At 38.8% G+C, this 21,585-nt stretch overlaps 1 protein-coding gene across 1 annotated transcript in view; it reads right to left on the reverse strand.

Moving 5' to 3' along the window:
- DNAH9 (dynein axonemal heavy chain 9) overlaps window positions 1–21,585 on the reverse strand; it is a 3,419,770-nt gene that overhangs the window by 590,407 nt on the left and 2,807,778 nt on the right. The gene's annotated exons all lie outside the window — the stretch shown is intronic.

A 21,585-nucleotide genomic window follows, 5' to 3' on the forward strand; every position in this document is an offset into this window, starting at 1 on the left:
TTGCCCTCTGCAAAATTCCTTTTTTCTTTGTGATTTTTTTTAACTCCAGAATGCGAACAGCATTCAGGAGATTTTTTTCATTTGTGATCAAACTTGTGTGAGAAGATCATAACTTAGTCACATATTAGTCAGGGAACCATAAGTAGAACACACTGCACTGCGTTATTTTCCAACTAACTAGAACACTCTGCACTGCGTTATTTTCCAACTAACTAGAACACTCTGCACTGCGTTATTTTCCAAATAACTAGAACACTCTGCACTGCATTATTTTCCAAATAACTAAAACACTCTGCACTGCGTTATTTTCCAAATAACTAGAACACTCTGCACTGCGTTATTTTCCAAATAACTAGAACACTCTGCACTGCGTTATTTTCCAAATAACTAGAACACTCTGCATTGTGTTATTTTCCAAATAACTAGAACACTCTGCACTGCGTTATTTTCCAACTAACTAGAACACTCTGCACTGCGTTATTTTCCAACTAACTAGAACACTCTGCACTGCATTATTTTCCAAATAACTAGAACACTCTGCACTGCGTTATTTTCCAAATAACTAGAACACTCTGCACTGCATTATTTTCCAAATAACTAGAACACTCTGCACTACGTTATTTTCCTTCTAACCATGTCTTTTCACCAGCAAGCTCCACAGAGCCAGATGCAGTGCTTCTGCTGTGGCTTCACAAGCTTTATATCTAATGGGCGTAGAGCCTTGTTTGTGTAACATTAATAATCCCTAAGGTGTATTATGACAACTTGTCCATCTTCTAATGGTTGGTGCACTGCTAAATGTTTAACAGATATCCTAATAGTATGTAAAGATTTCTATGTCCACCAGGATGTGTTGGGCTTCGCATGCACTAACAAGCACTCCTGCTTCTAAACTGAATTCATTTTCAATTTTTTAACTAAGAAATCATGTTTTCTGAACTTAGCTGAGAGACATCAGATTACAGTGCTAGTTTACTAGGGTTATCTGAAAAATCCTTTCTTTGTCACTGCTGTATATGTCAATACAACTTTCTGTTGTTGGCAAAGATGGATCCTTTGTTTGATTCCTTCTTTTGTTAACATATTGAAGAGTACTCTGTTGCCATGACATAATTCTGGTTCTTATAGCTTCCATTTTTCCTGATTTAATAATTTTTGAGTACAATCCTCAACAGCATTCCAAATGGCCAATAATTTTTTAAATAATTCTTGTACCTAAAATGCAAAAGACTCCACACACACAACACACAAGTAATGATCTACGTAATTTAAACATAAACGTAACTAAAAACTATGTAAAATTCCAAGAAATAGAAAACTAAATTAAGTTTCCAGCCATAACCAGGTTATGTGCTCATAAACTGGATGTCAATAAATATACCTTGAGACCAAAGCTTGAGAGGTGACTCTGACAATTATAAGAACTGATAACAGTCAGCTGTTATGGCTGGAAACTCATTTATAATGTATTGCAACACATACATATACATGGAGTTTCATCTGCCTTTATCTGTTATCTCTTAAGAAACAGACTGAGTGGAAGCATAAGGGCTGTTAACCATCTAACAGCTTCAGGAGTTATTACTCTGCTTCCACATGACTGAAGTCTGTGTGAGGAGGCATGTAAACAGGTTTTAAGCTGTCACTTAGGATGAGATGTTGACTGCTATAGGTTCCTATTATGAAATCAAAGAGGCTGAAGATCAAATGGATTGAATATCAGAAATGCCATTCATTGATATGTTTTTTGTGAGGTTGTGGTACAGTGAAGATCAGAAAATATGCCCTTTCTTCACTGTAGTGTGATCTCGGAGTTGGTATATATAATTAGTGAGGGGTGTGGGTGGCACAGCCCCCCACAAAAGCAACTTTGTGGTACGGCATTTTTGATTTTTAAGCTGTTCAAATGCTGGTCTTTTTAATGTTGCAATATAGACCCGATTGCTATATGCCAATATGAGATTAACTTTATAACAGTGAGATTGCTGTGCAAGATCCGGGCTACAACAAACAAGTTTATTATACCTAGGAGCTTCATATGAACCTGGCTATAACATACATGAGCATAATTAGGTTCCTTATCATCACAGAGCTGATATTTGTTCCAGAAATTTTAAGAAATTCATCTAGAGAGTTAGGGTGGATAGATGAATTCAAGAACACATAACAAATGGTTATGATTAAAATGCCTGAGACCTAATAGAGTACAAAGGGTGACTGAGCTTCTCTAATGTACTATTAGTTAAAAATAAAAAAGTGGCATCAGAACATAATGATCCTATCTTAAAGCTAATATCTGACTAATGATTAATGTTCTCAACTTCTTAAGTTTTAAAATCAAGGATAAAGGCCACTAATCATGGACAATTTTAATTGCAGACAATAGTGCTTATGATGCTAACAGAATAACAATTTATATTATGACAAATTTATGGAAGATTATGAAATCTACAGCTGCAATGGCTGTCAATATTTAATGAATTAATACTAACTCTTTTGTCACAAAATCACAAACAAAACAAGGGAAAACATAATTCTGAGGCAAAATCAGACAGGTGAGAGGCATGTCAGATGACATTTCCCCTCCACCTGCTGTCTGCCAGGTAAAGGTGAGTTACAGCATTTAATACTGTTAGATGGCTTCCTGTGCAGTTCCATGGTGACTGCAGAGAGACTGTGTGCATGTGTGTGTGTGTATTTGTGTAGCAGTGCAAGGTTGACTTAGTTAACAGCGTGATTCATACTCGCAAATTTAACAATAACTACTGCACTCTTCTTATATACAGAAATCACAATCCAGTTAAAAAATGGTGCTTCTGAAATGTAAGCATGTTGCTTATTTGCCTGGCATCTACTGACCACAGTCAACATAGGGACAAGTCTGTATTCTCACTGCTCCAAGTTAAATGCTATCATTTTATCACAAAGTCCCTCATTTCCATATCACCAGTAATCATTCTTGGTGTCCCCCCTGTGCAGTGAGGAATACACAGATTTGCCAGTTCAGTGATCAACCATGTCTGTTCTCCTGATTTTATTACTCATTATCTTACATTCATTTGCACTTGGGGGACCCATTTCCTAGTCTCAGTCATCCTTAGTCTGGATTCCCATTTTTCTGCTGCAGTAAAGAAAATGATTCATTATTACATCCTGCACAAATATTAACCCCACTTTTCAGTACAAGGAAGTGACAACCTCAGTGTCGGTCCTCACTCCCATTCAGTGATTCATGGCAGGGTCTTTTATAGGCATGCACATCGTACACCCCCCCCCCCAGATGCAGAAAACAATCAGTCCCTCAAACCCTCAGTACTTACTTACCTAAACATATCATTTGGATCAGCAGAACTTTAACTGCATTGAAAGCACATATGAACTGCTTTGGATGCAATTGCAAAATGCATTACCTTTCTTATTATTTTGCACAGGACATTCACAAAGTCACTATTACATTATTATTTTTATCACTTTAAGGCCAGATTATCAACATGTCATCTATGGACCTTCACTACATGAGCTAAAACATAATTACTGAGAAAATCTAAACCCGAATGGATTTCTGCACTCATCTGCAGAGAGACCTAATCTCTCCTACATCCCTTTGAACAAGAGATCACTACCCTGATACCCATTGTCACAAATTATTCTGTCTCTGAGGATACAGAAAGTCAGAGAAAAAGGGAATAGTAGTAGTACAAAAAAATTTTAATTGTTCCCTTTTACGCCAAGTCTGACCTTGGAGAACTGCATGAACTCTATTGCTGACAATCTCACAGCCAAAGCAATGAAATACTAACACCACCAGCCTTTTAATGACCCTCTGAGTGTTGGCAGAAAGGGCAGAGAAACAGGTGATGCTTCCAGAAAATATTTTTATCACCAAAAGTATTAGAACTTTAAAATTCATTGCTCAGTGTTATAATAACAATATGGCTGAGGCAAATTAAGTGTCACAAACTTAGCCACATGCACAACCAGGGGTTCCTTTCAATTTGAAACTGTCTTACAATTCTACCTGTCATTAATATGTAATACCCATATATTACTACTACCACTGAGTGATCACAGCAGCTGTTGCTTTCTCAAGACATTTCTATGCTAAACCAAAAACATCTTTTGTATACCTCCCTCAAGAAAAAAAATACATTGTTTGTTACTAGTATTAGCAAATAGTAAATGGTCATTTGTGTCAACTGTGATGTCCAATAATTAATACAACATATCATGTCATTGCAGCCAAAACTGGTAACCATTTGAAATGTTGGGACCTGCTAGAGTGAATCCCAAAACACAGAGACTGAATTGCCGAATAAATGGAATTACATATACTAAGTCTAAGATGGCCATTTCTCAAAATATTCCATTTTCTCTGAGGCATGATGATCTCAGGCTTAGTATATACAAGTTTAGAGTTATGTGGAAGGCCTGACCCTCTTCAAAAAGTTGTTTAAAGAAGAACAATGTTTGAGAGTCACTCTTCTTCTGTATTTTGATTTTTTTTTCAGCATGTTGGTACTCAGCATTTATTTATTTGTTTACAATTTGTTACCCGAGAAAGTCCATTAGGCCAAGATGAGCCTTTTTCAGTGGAGGCTCAGGGAGAAAGGCTCCACAGTATATATGTACAAAAAAAATCAGCAAGAATTGATACCAAGAGTTAATACAGTAAAAGCTTCATCATATGTACATACAAGAGTTCAACAATTAGTAATTGCAAGAGTTAATACAGTATGTTCCAAAAACAAACCAGCAGTACTTAATACATAATGCTGTACAACAGAGCTGAGTTACACTAGTAGTACAGAACCCTAATGTGCACTGTATCTTATGTGGCAGGCAGATTGCCTACCTAAGCTAGGATAAGCCAGTAGGAGTAGTAGGGAGGACGTTAGGAGGGGCGGGAGCAGGAGCATTACCGGATAGTGGAGAGATATGAATGAAGCAAGGCTTAAAAGAGTAAAGGTTTTGTATAGTATGGATGTGGGGAGGAAGTCAGTTTCATTTTCTTGCAAGGGAGAAAGCTAGAAGAAGTTGCCCAGGGATACGTGATGGCTTGTGTATCTCAAGGACATTTCGATTATTAGATCTGAGGGTTCGGTCAGGAAGGTGCATATTTAGCCCTTCCAAAATATAGTATTACTACAAAACACATACTACCCCTCTTACACAGTAAGAAATGTATTCTCACACTTTATTTTTTTTTGCCAAAGAATACAACTACTGATACAAGGAACAAAGATGTAATCAATGATAAGGTCAGTGGAAATAAAAAATGTAGAAAGCTAAATAGTAAATAAAATTCACTGGAATCATGTCAGCAAAAAGAACCGGTGCAAGGAATAAAATCAAATATTTTATTAAGCAACTCAACAGTTTCACTTAAAAAAAAGCTTCATCAGGCATATAAAAAAATCAAACATAACACAGCTTAAATAGTTTGAGAACAGTCACATAAATTAAACCCTCTGATGTAATTGTTTCAACAGGGGTTTTAAAGATACAGTTTCATTTTAGCCTGGTACAATATAAGCTTTAAGTCTTAAAATCCATTTAAATTATTTCAGTTCAGTATGTTGTATTAAATCACCACCAGGTATGGATTCACTTAGTTTGCTAAAATCATGAATTTAAAATACTGTGTGGTATCATTATCAAAAATATATTTGTAAAGTGCATTAGTGCTTAATTTTCTATTAATTTCAGATAAATGGCTGCTTATACAATCTTTAAGTCTTCTACTGGTTTTTCCAACATACTAAGAATTGCTTGATTTTTCACATAGCTGGATATATAACATTCCTCATGTCACAATTCTCATAAACCTGCATAATAACTACCTTTCCAGTGACAGGATAGACAAAATTCTTATCAGCATTAATATTAAAACAATGTACACATTTGTTACATGTGTGTGTCTCTGTTTTGTTGGTCTTAAATAAGGTAATGCTCCTGGGTTGTTCTTTATAGCATAATTTTTTTTTAAGTTATTACATCTTTTGTAACCAAAGGTTGGTCTATCATGTATGCAGTTCCTTATTTCAGGAATAGCTAACATTATTGGACAATATTTATTAATTATGGATTTTATTGTACTGGTATTTTGATTATATGTAAACATGCATCTTTAAAGTTTTTTGTAACAATTGTTTATTAGTATTCCCTATATTACAATAAGAAGAAAAAGTTGGTCTTGTATCAGAATTATGCCCTTGAATGATGCTATTCTTGATATTATATATATCAGTTTTGTTATAACCTCTGTGGAGAAATTCATCAGCTGTATTATTTAACTCAGATGTCATATGCTAATCATTTATGTGCAACCTGGCAATACGTTTCATTTGGTTACTTGTTACATTATTAAACATAAAAGGTGGATGCTTGCTTGTTCAATGTGGGTATATTCATTTTCACAGGTTTCTTGAATAATTCAGTATCCAGACTGTCTGTCGCCATCTTAAAGTAATGTTTAATAAATCAATCCTGTGTAAAGAAGTTTCTTTTTTAAACCTTAGCTATTCAGTTCAAGTATTCACTGAGTCAAAAACAAATTAGTCATCTATTGTTCCTGTCCATATAAGTAATAGGTCATTCACAATCCTGTGATAAAAAACATGCTTTTTAAAGTATAAATTTCTAGAAATAGACGATGTGCTCAGCTTCACACATAAACATGACAATATTAGCTACAGGTGTGCCCATGGTAATACCTTATTCTGTTGGTATAGCTGTGTTTGAATTAAAAATATATTATATTGTAGAACAATATGTAATAAGAGACAGAGCTTCTGTAATCTTGGCATCATTCATTTGTGAATATTAATTCAGGAAGTGTTTAACGCTATCAATACCGGCACAATTGGGTATGAATGTAAATAGGGACTCAACATCGACAGTAACCAGGAAGTGGTTGGTGACATCCTTATCCTTAGTCCATGCATATACCTCTGAGAATGTGTGAAGAATATTTTATGATCATATGTGCTAAATGTAAACATTTTTTTTTAATTCTGAATGAATGTATTTGGAAATGGGTTCTGTGACTCAGTGACCTACCTCCATGCAGAGACAATCGGTCTCAATGGTGGTTTGCTCTGAGATTTATGCAATTTAAGTATGCCATTTATGAGGGTTGTGAGTGATATATTTAATTATGTCACCATCACAATACCAAAGTCTATTAAATTTGCATTATACATTTGAAGCAATATGTTATTAACCTTCTTAATAATATTGTTTTGTACGAATCTAGTGGACTTTTTATAGTCTTCAGCGTTAAAGCGTTTCTTGCATGTTTAGCATATAATAAGTGTCAAGCATCACAACTCCACCCCACTTATCACCATATTTAATAATGATTGGATCATTTTTCATCTAAGAATTTATAGCAAGATACTCATCAGTATTCAAATTATAAAAAGATTGTTTTTGTTGGCTCTGGTATAATAAATATATCTTGTGTTCTACAGCTTTCTCAAAGGCAGCGTGACTGGATTATGATTAGATGTATATAAGTGCTCTTTCTTTTAAGTACTGTATTGTCAAATACACTCTCCATTCCAAAAGCTATACTCAGATTTAAAGACCTAACAAAATATTTAACTTCCGCTAGCACTTGTGATGTATCCACAGTACAGGCAGCTACAAATGTAAGTCCCTTATTGAGTACTGACATCTCATGTGCATTAAGTTTATGTCTGGAAAGATTAAAAAACAGTCAGTTTATGTCTGGAAAGATTAAAAAACAGTCAATGTTTAAGGTTTAAATTTTCTGTGGATTCTTCATGGTCGGCCATTGATATTGCTTTATGCCTCTTCAGTACACAATGTTTTGCCTCTTCTTCCTTTTTTGTTGTTATGTAAATGGAAGGGGTGAGTCCTCTAACCATGGAAAATCCAGTGGGTCCAATGCTGTAATAATATATCTGATATTGTTAATCCTCATCCACTTCCTTACGTATGGGTTATGGTTCTGATATCGGAACCGAGCCGGCCATATACCAAGCTCGTGCCAGCGATAAACTCTCGAGCTAAGCAATCTCTTACCCATAATCACCCTCTCCCTGTTACCTCAGATTGAGTTTGCAGCATCGCCATCAGGTCGTGTCAGGCTGTTGCTCTTCAGCTAAGTGAAACCTTTTTTTGTCCTTTTATTTCTAAATAAGGACTTTTTCTCTCAGAAAAGTTGATTTTCTGATCTCGCTTACCTTATCACATTTAGCGACTCCCTTTTCTTTCAGTTTTCTAAAAATGTTTTAGTCACTTTCTCCCTCTTTATCTAATATAAGGTATCAGTTGATTACCATAGTTGGTAGATAGCCTTTCCTTTCTTTCCTTCGAGTAATTTTGTATTTTTGTATTATTGTTGATATTTGCCTTTCCTTTAACATGACAGATAAAAAAGGTAGTACTGGTTTTAAAAAATGTTATGATTGTGGACATAAACTACCTACTTCAGATGCTCATTCTTTGTGTGTTTTTTGTTTAGGTGCACCTCACTTAACTGTTGACCCACCCTGTGGGATTTGTAAGAATTTTTCCAACAGGACACTGATAGAGAGGAAAAATAAACTTTTGCTGAAAGGGTTATTAAAGTCTCCCTTTTCAGAGGCTATTTATGGGTGAGAGGCCTCAACCCCTCCAAGATCCCATAAAAAGAAGTCTAAGGATGCTTCTAAGGCTAAATCTCTTCCTTCGTCCCCGGCTGGGGACTCTCATCAACCAAGAAAGAAAGCAAAGATTTCTGCTTCGGATCTGACCCTCTCGGATCCTACACCTTCGGCGCCTAGATCTTCGGCTCTGAAAAAGTCCTCGGCACCACCTATGTCTATGGCACTGATGTCCTTTGCTGTATTGGAATCGAGGGGCCCCTCAGTTCAGACTTCTTTACCGGCACCGATCTCACAGTCGACACAGACCACCATTGTTTTGGAACCAACAGCTGAGCCCTTGTTTACTATTTTATCGGTTCCAACCTCGGCACCGATAACTACTGGCACTGACCTTTTCGTCGGTGCAGACCATTGCATCGGCACCAATGACTTCCTCGGTGCAGACTCCTGTAGTGCAGTCCTTTACAGCACCGTTGTTTTCAGTGCAGTCTACTGAGATGAGCACTGACCTGCCCTCATCTCTAGATAGACTTGTTTCCCCCTCAGCTGTTTCTGTGAGATCTGCCAGAAGCCTCTCCCAACATGACGTATAGCGACTTGTGGATCAAGTGCTTTTGGCCAGAGGAATTCCACCTCTCAAGACCTATCCTCTTTCCTTGAAATCTTTTGACATAGCACAGTCTTCCCCCTCTACGGTTCCCTTTATGGATCTCTCAAAGGAGCCGCAGTTACCTTCGTGGCAGAAAAATTTTGCTATGACCCAGGATTTGACTTTTTTCAGCTGTCCTGGGACTTTCAGTCAGCAGGCTGGATCACTTAGGGGAGAGGTGACTTCCCCCTTGGGCCCTCACCCCTCTTCTAGTGGACCTGTCTTCCAAGTCATGGAGAACCCCTTAGTGTCTACTGCTGATACGTCCTCCTCTGGACCACTATGTACACAGGTCACTTCTAATGGACACTGGGCACAGAGGTCTCAAGATATACTCCCACAGAATACCCCCTTGGTGTTGTCTTCCCCAGCGTCTCCCTCTGAGGAAGTTCATCAGAAATCCTCATGCAAGAGGAAGCATATGGACTCCACTGAGGAGTCTCTCACTGAAGACACATACTTTGATGATGGGGAAGGGTCCCCTCATTCACCTTCTGATGTATCCTTTGGTGATATCCTAGAAATCCTTAAACAGAGAGGTGAATGGCAGTCCTCTAACCTGACTTCTGAGGAGTCTGTCTTCCTACAGGCTTTTCGCGCCCGGCCCCATACCTCCTGGGTTACCCCACCTGCAGACGAACTGGTCCGGCTCATTGTGCAGCATGCATGGAAGACCCCTGATACTGTTGAGGCCTTTCCCTGGAGGCCAGACAAAATCTTGTCCCCCCTGCTTCTGAACCTCATTGGTCTTAAGGTCTCCCTATAGATGCTCTGGTGGTGGCAGCCGCAACAAAGAAAGACCTGGCAGAAGAGGAAAGCCAGACTATCCATCCACCCAACAAAGAGTCCAGGGCATTGGATAGGACAGGGAAGCACGCCTTTGCATTAGCGACCTTTGCTATCAGGTCCCTAAATTATATGGCACACTTCACCAGGCTTCAAAGAGACCTAGTATCTGAGCTCCCTGAAACTTTGGCAGGTGCCGTGTCTGATGAGGTCCATGACAAAGTGGCTTCTCAGCTGGCCACTATTGAATTGATTTCAAACTCTTCCATGCGCTTGGTGTCCCATGCATCAGAAGGAGCGGCTAGAGCAGCGAGTTCAGGCATTGTTTTGAGACGACATGCCTGGATGCGCTTGTGTAATTTCGCAGAACCCTTCAAGGCTTCCTTTCTCAATGCTCCCATTGAGTCCTCCTCCTTGTTTGGACACAAAATCAAAACTACATTGGCCAGGTATGAACAGGATGGTAAGACCCTGTTTGCCATAGGTGTCTGTCATTCATCCCCCCAACATGCTTTCTCCAGAAACCAAAAGAGCGGGAAGATGTGGTAGAGAAAATCTCAGGGTCCTTTCCGTGACACACAGGCTGATTTTTCCCCTAGGGGCAGAGGGGGAATCTCACAAGGAAGACGTCCCTTTCAGGGCAGAGGGGGTCCGTGTAATCAGGGTTCCAGAGATTCCTTCTCCGGGCAATTCTACCAGTGCTCCTGAAGAGCAGCCCAACCCCTTTCCTCTGGAAGTGGTTGGGGGACGTTTCTCTTTGTACCCTTCTGCCTGGCTAACCATTACCAATGATTCTTGGGTACAAAGGATAATAACCAGAGTTTACAAGATCCCCTTCAAACTTTGTCCTGTCCCTCCATCAAGATTTCCCAACGTTCCACCCAGTCAAAGGGAAGAAGCAGCTCTAGAGATTACAAAGCTGCTAAACAAGAGTCATCCAATTAGTCCCAACAGACCAGATAGGATCCGGATTCTACTCGAGACTATTTTTGGTGCCAAAGAAAACCGGGGACTGGAGACCAATTTTGGATCTCAGTGTGCTAAACGAATTTGTGTGTGTGCAAAAATTTTGGATGGTCACTATACAGTCCATCATTCCTCTCTTGGAAAAAGACGATTGGATGTACTCGATAGATCTTCAGGATGCATACTACCACATAAAGGTAGACAGACCATCAAGAAGATTCCTGCGCTTCTGTGTGGGACCCAGTCATTACCAGTTCAGAGAACTGCCCTTTGGACTCTCTACAGCCCCCAGAGTGTTTACAAAGTGCATGGCAGTTGTCACAGATCACCTGCGACTTCAAGGTTTTCAGGTTTTTCCATATCTAGATGACTGGCTCCTCTCCGCCCCCACCAGACACCTATTGGGGAAAGCCCTGGCATACTCTCTCAATACTATCAAAAAGCTGGGCATAACAATAAACTGGCAGACATCCAATCTCACCACTTCTCAGTCCACAGAATTCATAGGGGTCATTTTGGACTCAAAAACTTGCAGAGCATCCATACCGAAACACAGAATATCAAGAATCAGACAGCAACTGTTACCAGTTCTCTCAATGGAAAAGTCCACAGCTCACTCGATCCTGCACCTGTTGAGGTCCATGGCAGCTTGCATCACCATTGTCCCTTTAGCCAGGTTTCACATGAGGCTTCTACAATGGCTACTGCTCACCCAATGGTATCCTTTCCAGCTTCCCCTTTCAGCCAAGATTCACATAACTCAGAGATGCAAACAAGATCTAAAGTGCTGGTTGAACCACAACCTGTCACAATGGTCTCACCCCTACTCCCCTCAGCAGCCCAAGGCTACAGTGACAACGGATGCCTCCCTGATGGGGTGGGGAGGACTATGTCAGGATCAGACAGTCCAAGGCACTTGGTCCGAAGTGGAGGCCCATCTGCATATAAATGTTGTAGAGCTGAGACCGGTGGTTCTGGCGTTGTAGGCATTCCATCCCTTGCTGCCATCATGGACAACTGCGATACAATCAGACAACATGGCGGTTGTCTGGTACATCAACAAACAGGGCTTAACCAAATCCTACCCCCTCTGTCGAGAGGCCATGAGGATATGGCAATGGGTGATGGCTACCAACCGCTTTCTTCTAGCAACGCACATTCCTGGGAGTTCCAACGTGATAGCAGACAGACTCAGCAGGTGCATTCTTCAACCTCACGAGTGGTCCCTGAATCCTCTCGTAGCGGCGGAGATCTTCCACCGTTGGGGCCATCCGTGCTGCGACCTCTTTGCATCCCCGACCAACTTCAAATGCAGCAACTACTTTGCCCCAATTCCCCCTCCGGGACAGTCACCCAGGGATGCTCTAGTTCACGATTGGCCCTCGGGTCTTCTTTATGCCTTTCCACCCACTCCCCTCATTCCCCAGTTTCTAAAGAAAGCTTGTCGACTGAACAGCAAAGTAATCCTTATTGCTCCATATTGGCCTTGTCAGAATTGGTTCTCCTTTTTGTGGCCTCAGCTCCATATTGGCCTTGTCAGAATTGGTTCCCCTTTTTGTGGCCTCACCTGCTAGACCAACCATGAATTCTTCGTCCAACCTCGGAGTTGATCTCTCATCTGCAGAATCTAATTCACCCCAACCTGCACAGTCTGAAGCTCACAGCTTGGCTCCTCCAATTCCCTTGATTGCCAGGCAAAATGATCTTCCCTCACAAGTACAGGACATTCTTATTGCATCTCATAAGCCCTCCACTAGAACGACTTATCTAGGCAAATGGAAAAGATTTACCTGTTGGCTGAAAGATAAGGAAATTGATCCCTTTTCAGCACCGGTGTCGATGGTACTCGAATATCTAACATCCCTATTTCAATCGGGGCTGTCATCATCTACCATTAGAGTACATTTGGCTGCAATCTCTAATTTCCACGAGAATGTTCAAGACTCCTCCCTCATGTCTCACAAGTTATGTAAAGCCTTCATAAAGGGTGTGAATCATCTGAAACTCCCTTTCAGGGAACCTATTCAACCTTGGGATTTATCTTTAGTTCTTCAAACTCTGACATTGCCCCCTTTTGAACCAGCTGCTTCATGCGACCTCAAATATCTGTCGTGGAAGACCTTGTTTTTGGTCGCTATTACTTCTGCCAGATGTATCTCTGAGCTTCAGGCCCTATGTACAAAGAATCCATAACTGATTTTTCATCCAGACAGGGTATCCTTAAGAACTAACCCTTCCTTCTTGCCAAAAGTAATTTCTGAAATGTCTATTAATCAGACCACTGAATTGCCAGTGATTTTTCCTGATCATTCTAATGAGGGAGAATACTGCCTACATACCCTAGACGTACACAGACAACTCTGTTCCTATTTGCAAAGGACTAAATCTTTCCATAAATCAGACCAGTTATTCTTGGCTTTTTCTGGATCTAGATTAGGATGTGCTGTTGCTAAGGTCACATTGGCTAAATGGTTAAAAGACACTGTGACCCATATTTATTCAGTAAACAATACTTCTTTGCCAACTACCATCAAGGCTCATTCAACAAGGTCAGTGACAACTTCTGCTGCCTTCCATGCCAGAGTTTCTTTACATGACATCTGTGCAGCTACAACTTGGGCCACTCCTCATACCTTTATCAATCATTACAAGTTGGACTTGGCCTCCAGGGGAAGTGCATCTTTTGGTTCTATGGTGCTCAGGAATGTCCTTCCATGAAAGCCTCCCAGGAATAGAGGTAGCTGGGCACTCTGTCCCATATGTAAGGAAGTGGACGAGGACTAACAATATCAGATAAAGAAGTTATGTCTTACCATAACATTCCATCTGTATTGTTGATCCTCGTCCACTCATTACGACCCTCCCTCCTTCCCCCTCCTATGGCTTCTAGTGGATTTCACCATCCTTCTCTTTAGGTTATTTGACCAGAGATAGCCTCTACCTTTTTCTGACTTACAAACTGAATCTGAGGTAACAGGGAGAGGGGGATTATGGGTAAGAGATTGCTTAGCTCGAGAGTTTATCGCTGGCGCGAGCTTGGTATATGGCCGGCTCGGTTCCGATATCGGAACCATAACCCATACGTAATGAGTGGACGAGGATCAACAATACAGATGGAACATTATGGTAAGACATAACTTCTTTTTGTATCATTAAGCATCACGGGCTCCTGTGTGACTGGCACCGTCTAATTTCTCTGGGTATTCTCTTCCACAGTTTACGATCATAATGTCAGCAGGCACATCCGCGAACATGCGCATGGTCAAACCATTTCCATGGATTCTGTACCACTGACACATCAGAAAGTTGAACAAAACATTGAACATCAACATTTATGACCACTCCATATCTCAAACAAGTGCTACCATGGGTTAAAAAGGTGGTGTGATTTTGTGATTCAGAATAACGGCATTCGCGGTTTTGAGGAGTCGCACTTTTACATTCATGGATTTTTCGACGATGTGCCTGCCGACATTATGATGCTACACCCTCTTCCACTTGTGAGTTCCTCTGATGTAATAGGGGATTCATCTTCTGATTGGATCATGCAAAAATGTATCCTGTTTTGAAATCATTAAAGTCTCTTTTAGTAATTTTCTTTCCTTAGTTTCAATCAGCTTAGCTTCAAGTGACTTCACCCTTTCTATAGCTTCATATAATACATTAGAATGCTGATATGGTTCAACCTTGTCAACTAGTTCATGATATAATTGCTCTATTTCACTACAAAGCAATACTTATAGCAGTTGGAAGAAGTTATTTATTAGCTGCATATACTGTAGCGAATGTCAAATTCAGTGCGTGTCAACTAGTGATACTACAACAACTAATGATACTATTATTGATACTACTATTGCTGCTATTACTACTGATACTATTACTACTAACAATAAAATTAAAAAAAAAGAACACAGGCACAGCTTAGCTTCAGTATAAAGCACAGAAATCATGAGCCACCAAGCAATCCTACTGCAACCATAAAGTAGCTGCAAAAACAAATTAAGACCAATGCTTATTTTAAGGAAAAAGAAATCAACCCATGACAATCCAAAATGTCTGTGAAAAGAACCCTATGAACATACAGGAAACTAAGCTGAAAGTAATAGCACTATATTCTTACAAAACACCAAACTTCAAGCTAACCACAATAAAATAGCAGATACATTGGCTTCCAAGTCTGCCAGCCTAGGATTCAAATCTCAGGAAATCCATGTTCAGACTTCAGGCTCCACTAAACACAATCCCATTAAAACAGCTACTATTTCCTCCATAAGCTTATTTGCATATATAGCTGGCCAGGCTGAGATAAACTGTGTATAACATGTATTCAAGTACCTGCATATTCATATCTACCCCTTTCCGACATGTAATTAAAATTTCTGAAATGATAGACCTATTCCTGATCTCTGGAAATCTGCCATTTATTCATCTGTTAAAACAGTAAATCCAAGTCCTTCAGGTCACTTTAGACTCCTAGCAATCCCCTTATTCCTCTGCTTTATGCTCAAATACCTTTTGTTTCTCCGGTTTAAAAACATTGGTCCTTCTCCCACATAAAATCATAAACCAAGTTAGATTATGAACATTCAAACACTACAGTATATATTTAGTCAAGCAAGAAACAGTTTCTACAAAAGACAGCAATACAGATAAAAATGTCAAAGCATGCTTGCCTGGCCTTAACAGCCAGCTCCCTAATTTCTGAAGAAAAATCCATGCATTTTAAACGCTTCAGATGGTAAGTACCAACTACAACATTCATCTAAAGCAGCAGTTGTCTGCACAACTGTTTTGTTCATCATGCCATATATTTATGATCTATCATTTGTATAATGTAGACAGCGAACTACATGTGCTATGCAACACATATAATGTAAAACTTCACACATTCATAGCTTTGCTTATGCCTTTTTTGACAAGATTGTGGTTGTAATGAAAACATCTGACCCAGCCCAGCAACATTTTAATAAACAAACTATGGCAATAACATGCACACTTTAATACCTTACTGTATATAATTTTTTTCACTAAAAATAGACTGTGTGTAGATGTATTCTGCTACTGTGTTACAATGTAAATTTTGTTCTAACTTTTGGACTGTTTTCATAGGTAAGGCCATTTTAAGTCTAGCTAATTTCCCTTTAAAAGGTGAGAATCAAACTTTATATTGTGTTTATGAGGTAAACACCTTAACCATTATACCAACCATACAATCCTGCACAAACATACTGTTCATCGTGCCATATATTTATGACTGCTTTACTTTTCCCAAAACAAACCTAAAATGCTCCACTGGGCTCAGGGCTTTACCCCAATTAACAAACATAACAAAATGAAATAACATAATATAAAACAAAATAAATATTTGTGATTTGCACCAGGACAGCAATATTGTTTCTACAAAGAGAAAAAATAAAGTCTGCAAATTCATGTTTTTTTCTCTCTCAGGATTTTTATATTACTACATTTATGAAGAATTCAACTTGAAAGACCTCCAAAACACAACACAGGCACAAAGTACACTCAGCAAATTAAGCTTACTTCCTCACATAGCGCAAGCAGTCCTAAAGTCGCAGATGCTAAGCCCATACGGCAGGCATAGTCTCAACCAATCTCAATTAGAGTTGACTCCATTGTAAGACACAGATGCACGTCTTACCAGGCTGAGGAAGTAAAGAGTGACAGTTAGTTGCTTGTCTGGTGCCAAGATCCATCAAATCATGCATGCACTCAAGTCCTTGAACAGTAAGTTCCAGTATGACTCTGCTATAGGTCATAGACAATGACCTGAGGCGTCCCTCCCTGGACTATATGAATAGAGACATGATGGACTATGTGTCCAAGGCAGGTATGAACCTACCATTGAGCAGCATTCTACCTTCTCAAGGGATGATGCTGTGATACAAGCAAAAAATAATTGACTTGAGTAACCGGGTTAGTTTTAGCTGTCATTCAAAGGGGGTCCAATATTTATCAGCCTGGGAGGATATGACTGAAAGAACATGCTGCTTCACCAGGGATGGCATGTATTTGTCCCTTCTACATTTTTGATTACTGGCAGAAAAGTATCCACTCCCATAGTGCCTTTTTAGGCAATGCCAACCCGATAACCTTACCAACATAAAGAAATAAGCAAAGGAAAATATGAAGGTGTTACTAATAAATACTAGAAACCTAAACAAGAAACGCAGCTCCCTACAAGCCCTTTCTCACCCTGAAGGACACAGACATCTGTATAGTGACTGAGACATGTTTTAAAATAGTGGCTAGTAATACAGCTGTGTAGGGCTATAACGTCTTCCACATGTTTAGACAAGCCACTGTGCAGGAGGAGGAAAAAGGTGGAGGTGTCTTAATCTACATACAGAAAATACTCACATCAAGGCTGGTAAAGCATTATGTTGTACTAAAGCTTCTTCATGCTGACACTGGCAATGCTTAGAAACAAAGAGGAACTGCAATGTGTCAATGAATCACTGATGGAATGCAATGAACAAGCAACACACTACATACATTTATAGAACCAAAACCAGAAGTAGAATTCTGGTACTAGCAGTAAGAAAATCCAAAAATCAAAAACAACCAGCAAGCCAAGCCAACCACATTTCCTCAAAATGCACGTTTATTTGATTAAGTAAAATCACTAGACTGCGGTGGTGGTGCTGCGGTAGCATTGTCGCCTCACAGTAAGACATTGTCCTGTTCGATTCTCAGCTAGAGCGCCTTGTGTGTGGAGAAATGTGTGAATGGGTGTACCTTCGTTGAAGGTTGTACATCAGAGCCGGCAACTTGGTACGTAAAAAATCTACTGCCAATCATTAGCGGACCGGAGTTCTGCTATGGCAACCCCTAACTGGGAAAAGTCGAAAGACACAACAACAACTGTTGAGTACTTTCATCTATTTACACAGACATCATCAGAACCATGAATGAAACTTTCTCACTTCCTTTTAAAATTTTCTCAATTCCTTCTAAAATGACTGAAACGGGCCCCCCCCCCCCCGAAACAACCAATCAAAATGTGATTTCATGACATCATTGATTTAATGGTGAAGTCCCCACCTTCAAGAATTCTTTTGAACTTAAAGCTAAAAAGAAGCTGGAAAAAACTAGCAGTAAATCAGCAAAAAAATATTAGTTTAGCATTGAGAAAATAAACTGAACTAAAATATCACAAACTACAATAACCCCATATAAAACCAAGAGCAGCAATCACAATGTACTGTCTCATTTTCTCAGTTCACTAATGATTGAAATACTGTCATTGAGACCACGTGAATTTCCTGCATCCAGTCTAAGTTGCCAAAACATTTCCCAATGTAAAAGTTTGTTTTCCCTTCCTCAACATAAGGCACCACCCGAATCGGTTCAAGTACTAATAAAACAAATTTGTAAAACCCTGGGCATATAGTGGAATGCCTTGCCAGTGCACTCTTTTTGTCGTCTTGCTGTATGCTGTAAGTGTGTTGGTATATTCATTTAATCAAGGCATTTTTGGTCTTGCCTATGTTAAAAGAGGAACATGAACTGCATGTATCCAGACAGACCGCTCTTTGTGTTGCACAGTTGTATGTACTACCAGTCATTATACCAACAATTTTGTTCAAGAAAGGGCCTTGATAGCAGGTATGTATGGGCATTGGTGACAATGTTTGCATTTCCTTGTGTTAGATAGTCTCCTGAATCATCTTGGCCCTTGTCTGCCTTCACAAGTTGTATTTTATATTATTTTAGTTCAAGTTTATTTTCTCAATTCAAAACTAATCATTTTTTGTTAATTTACTGCTAGTATTTACAGCTTTTTCTTAGCTTTAAGTTTAAAATAAGTCTCGAAGGTGGGCACTTCACCAGTAAATAAATTACATGAAATCACATTTTGACTGGTTGTTTTGGGGGCATGTTGTTTCAATCATTTTAGAAGGAAACGAGAAAACTTTAAAAGGAAGTGAGAGAATTTCATTCATGATTCTGATGATGTCTGTGTAAATACATGAAGCGCTCAACTATGATTTTATTTGATCAAATAAACATGTATTTTGAGGACCTGTGATTGGTTTGGCTTGCTGGTTGTTTTTGTACATAAATTTATAAATATACCAGTATAAAAACTGATTGATGGCACAGTATAAAACAGCACACAGTAAACAAAAAATGAACTTTATACTGCTTGTCTTAGAAATGGGCATACACTGAAAGAGCATTGAAACATCTCCTGAGGAGATGCTTTCGTCCTTCTCCAAATGAAATATTCAGAGCTGCCAGCACTGAAACCAAAGGAGGCTGCCAATAAATACCTCATGAGAGAGCGACAACAGAGACTTGCTGGATTTAATACAAATCATTTTATTAATATGCAAAGCAGGCATATTAAAATGAACAAATAAGAATCAGAAGCATAATTTTCACTGAAAATGAATATCACCTTGAGGAAAAACAGTACATTAAAATAAGGAAAAATAAACAGTTTTAGTTGCAACATTACAACAGGCTGTCATTACCATAGAACATTCCAAGGAAAGAAGTGCAGAGATGAAGTTGCAGTTAGTTCCCCATCTTAGACCTGACAATGCAGATGTGACAGCAGTGTACTGTGTGATGTCTTAGTCACATGATTCTGTACAGCAAGTATCCTTTCTACTTACTGCCAGTCAGTGTATCCAAGGTAAACAATGGTGAATAACATCTGAGTTCTGCATCCCATGGTTAAACATCCGGCAACACAATCTTATCCAAAATTAAGTATGCAGAAAGGTGAAAAAGGAAGTAAAAAATATCAAAACTAAGTAAAAGTACAGATAGAGCAAAGTAATAGAGATTTTACTTAAATCACATATCAGTAAGTCTCTCTGACTAGCTACACGAAGCATTATAAGCTCAGAAGTGATAAATGTATCTCAGATGGAAAAGTTTTAGCACAAATATACAAATATTTATGTTTTGCTTCTGTAGCAATGTTAGATTCTCGATCTTTAACTAACCTACGCACAGCATTCTTGAATTTGTAACCCTATGTTTAAACCCAAGACAATTCATACTAGTCCCTTAGTAGGATCTGTCCTTATTTGGGTTAGTAATAAATGATGAATATGATATGTATTTATAAAATCTTACCCAGTAACAGCAATGACCACAGGACAGAGTTTGCCATGTCATTTAGAGTCAGAAGTAATGTATAGCAGATCTTACTATTAAGCAAATAGTAAAACCACAGAAGGGAAGAAAACAAAAACAGAAAATAGACATGACTAATTTGACCAGAGGCAAATGTTATGAACAATTAATACAGGCATGAACAATGAAAGCAAAGTAGAAAAATGACATATATTTGTGATATACATATATATATAATGTTTGTGCCTGATGTGTTTTTCTGTGTGTTTTGTATTACATACTATGACAATTATTTTGGAAAAAATAAAAATAAAAAGAAGGTATAGATGAAGTTACCTTAACCAAATAAAGACAGATTCAGAACGAGCAACACTTAAAGGAAAAGTTGAGTTTCTTACTTATTTAATAGCATGAATCACTTCCTTGAATAGAAATTAGGTCTAGCTAATTAGTAGGAGGAGCTGAAAAACAGTTTTCTTATTTCAGGTATTCACCTACATCCCTCTTCAGCTGCAAGAGCTCTGAGGTTAAAATTGATGTTTGGCTGCAATGATTTTTGGTGCCTTTTTAGGTGCCCACCCCTACTGCAGACTGGGTTTTATTTCTACTGGACATTGATATATCTCATACTGATACCGTACTCCCATTAGACTCCTTAAGCTTGAGTTAGCCTCTGTTTCATTATCATCCCATTTCAACTAGTACACACTGCAATATTCACAATGTTAATCTGAGTTGTGTATTGTTCAGTTCTGCATTTTTCCTTGTTTTAACAAAAAGTCATCTGTTTGCTTTTTTAACTTGGTCTCGGATTTTAGTTTTATAGTACGTCTCATGGTAGTGGAAGAATTGTGAGTTGATGCTGGATCTGAGCATCATTTACTTAATTTATTTCAGTTGATCTGGAGGCTTTAGTCATAGCTCTCAACCAATAAGGCCAAATTTAGAAATAATCAGGGACACTTTTAAAGTATTAGTACTATCAACTTGAGACATTAACAGAATAAGATAATATGAATTAATATACATTTTCTGAAGTAAAAGTCATCTATAATTCTGTTTATCATTATATATCAAGTGTAATTCATTACCTTTTCCTCCAAAAGTCATCAATATTAGGAAGGATTAAGAGGGACAAAGCTAACATTTCAGCCAAAACCAGGGACAGTTGGGAGGTATGGCCCTTGTAGTATTACAATAGTTAGAGCATTGTAAATTGCTGCAAGTTCTGACTCATATATATACATACACACACACACACACACACACACACACACACACACACACACACACACACACACACACACACACACACACACACACACAGTTTATTTTTATGGTTTACCTGTTGGATTCCTCTCATAGTTCTTCCATAACATGTGCTGAGCTGTGTGCAGTAGTGGATTGTAGTGCCCTGTACAGATGCACTCACCTAGAGTTTTTATTTTCCTTATAAAA

Source organism: Protopterus annectens, chromosome 4.part0 (genome assembly GCF_019279795.1).
Source record: "Protopterus annectens isolate FY-2018-M chromosome 4.part0, PAN1.0, whole genome shotgun sequence".
Taxonomy (NCBI): Eukaryota; Metazoa; Chordata; order Ceratodontiformes; family Protopteridae; genus Protopterus; species Protopterus annectens.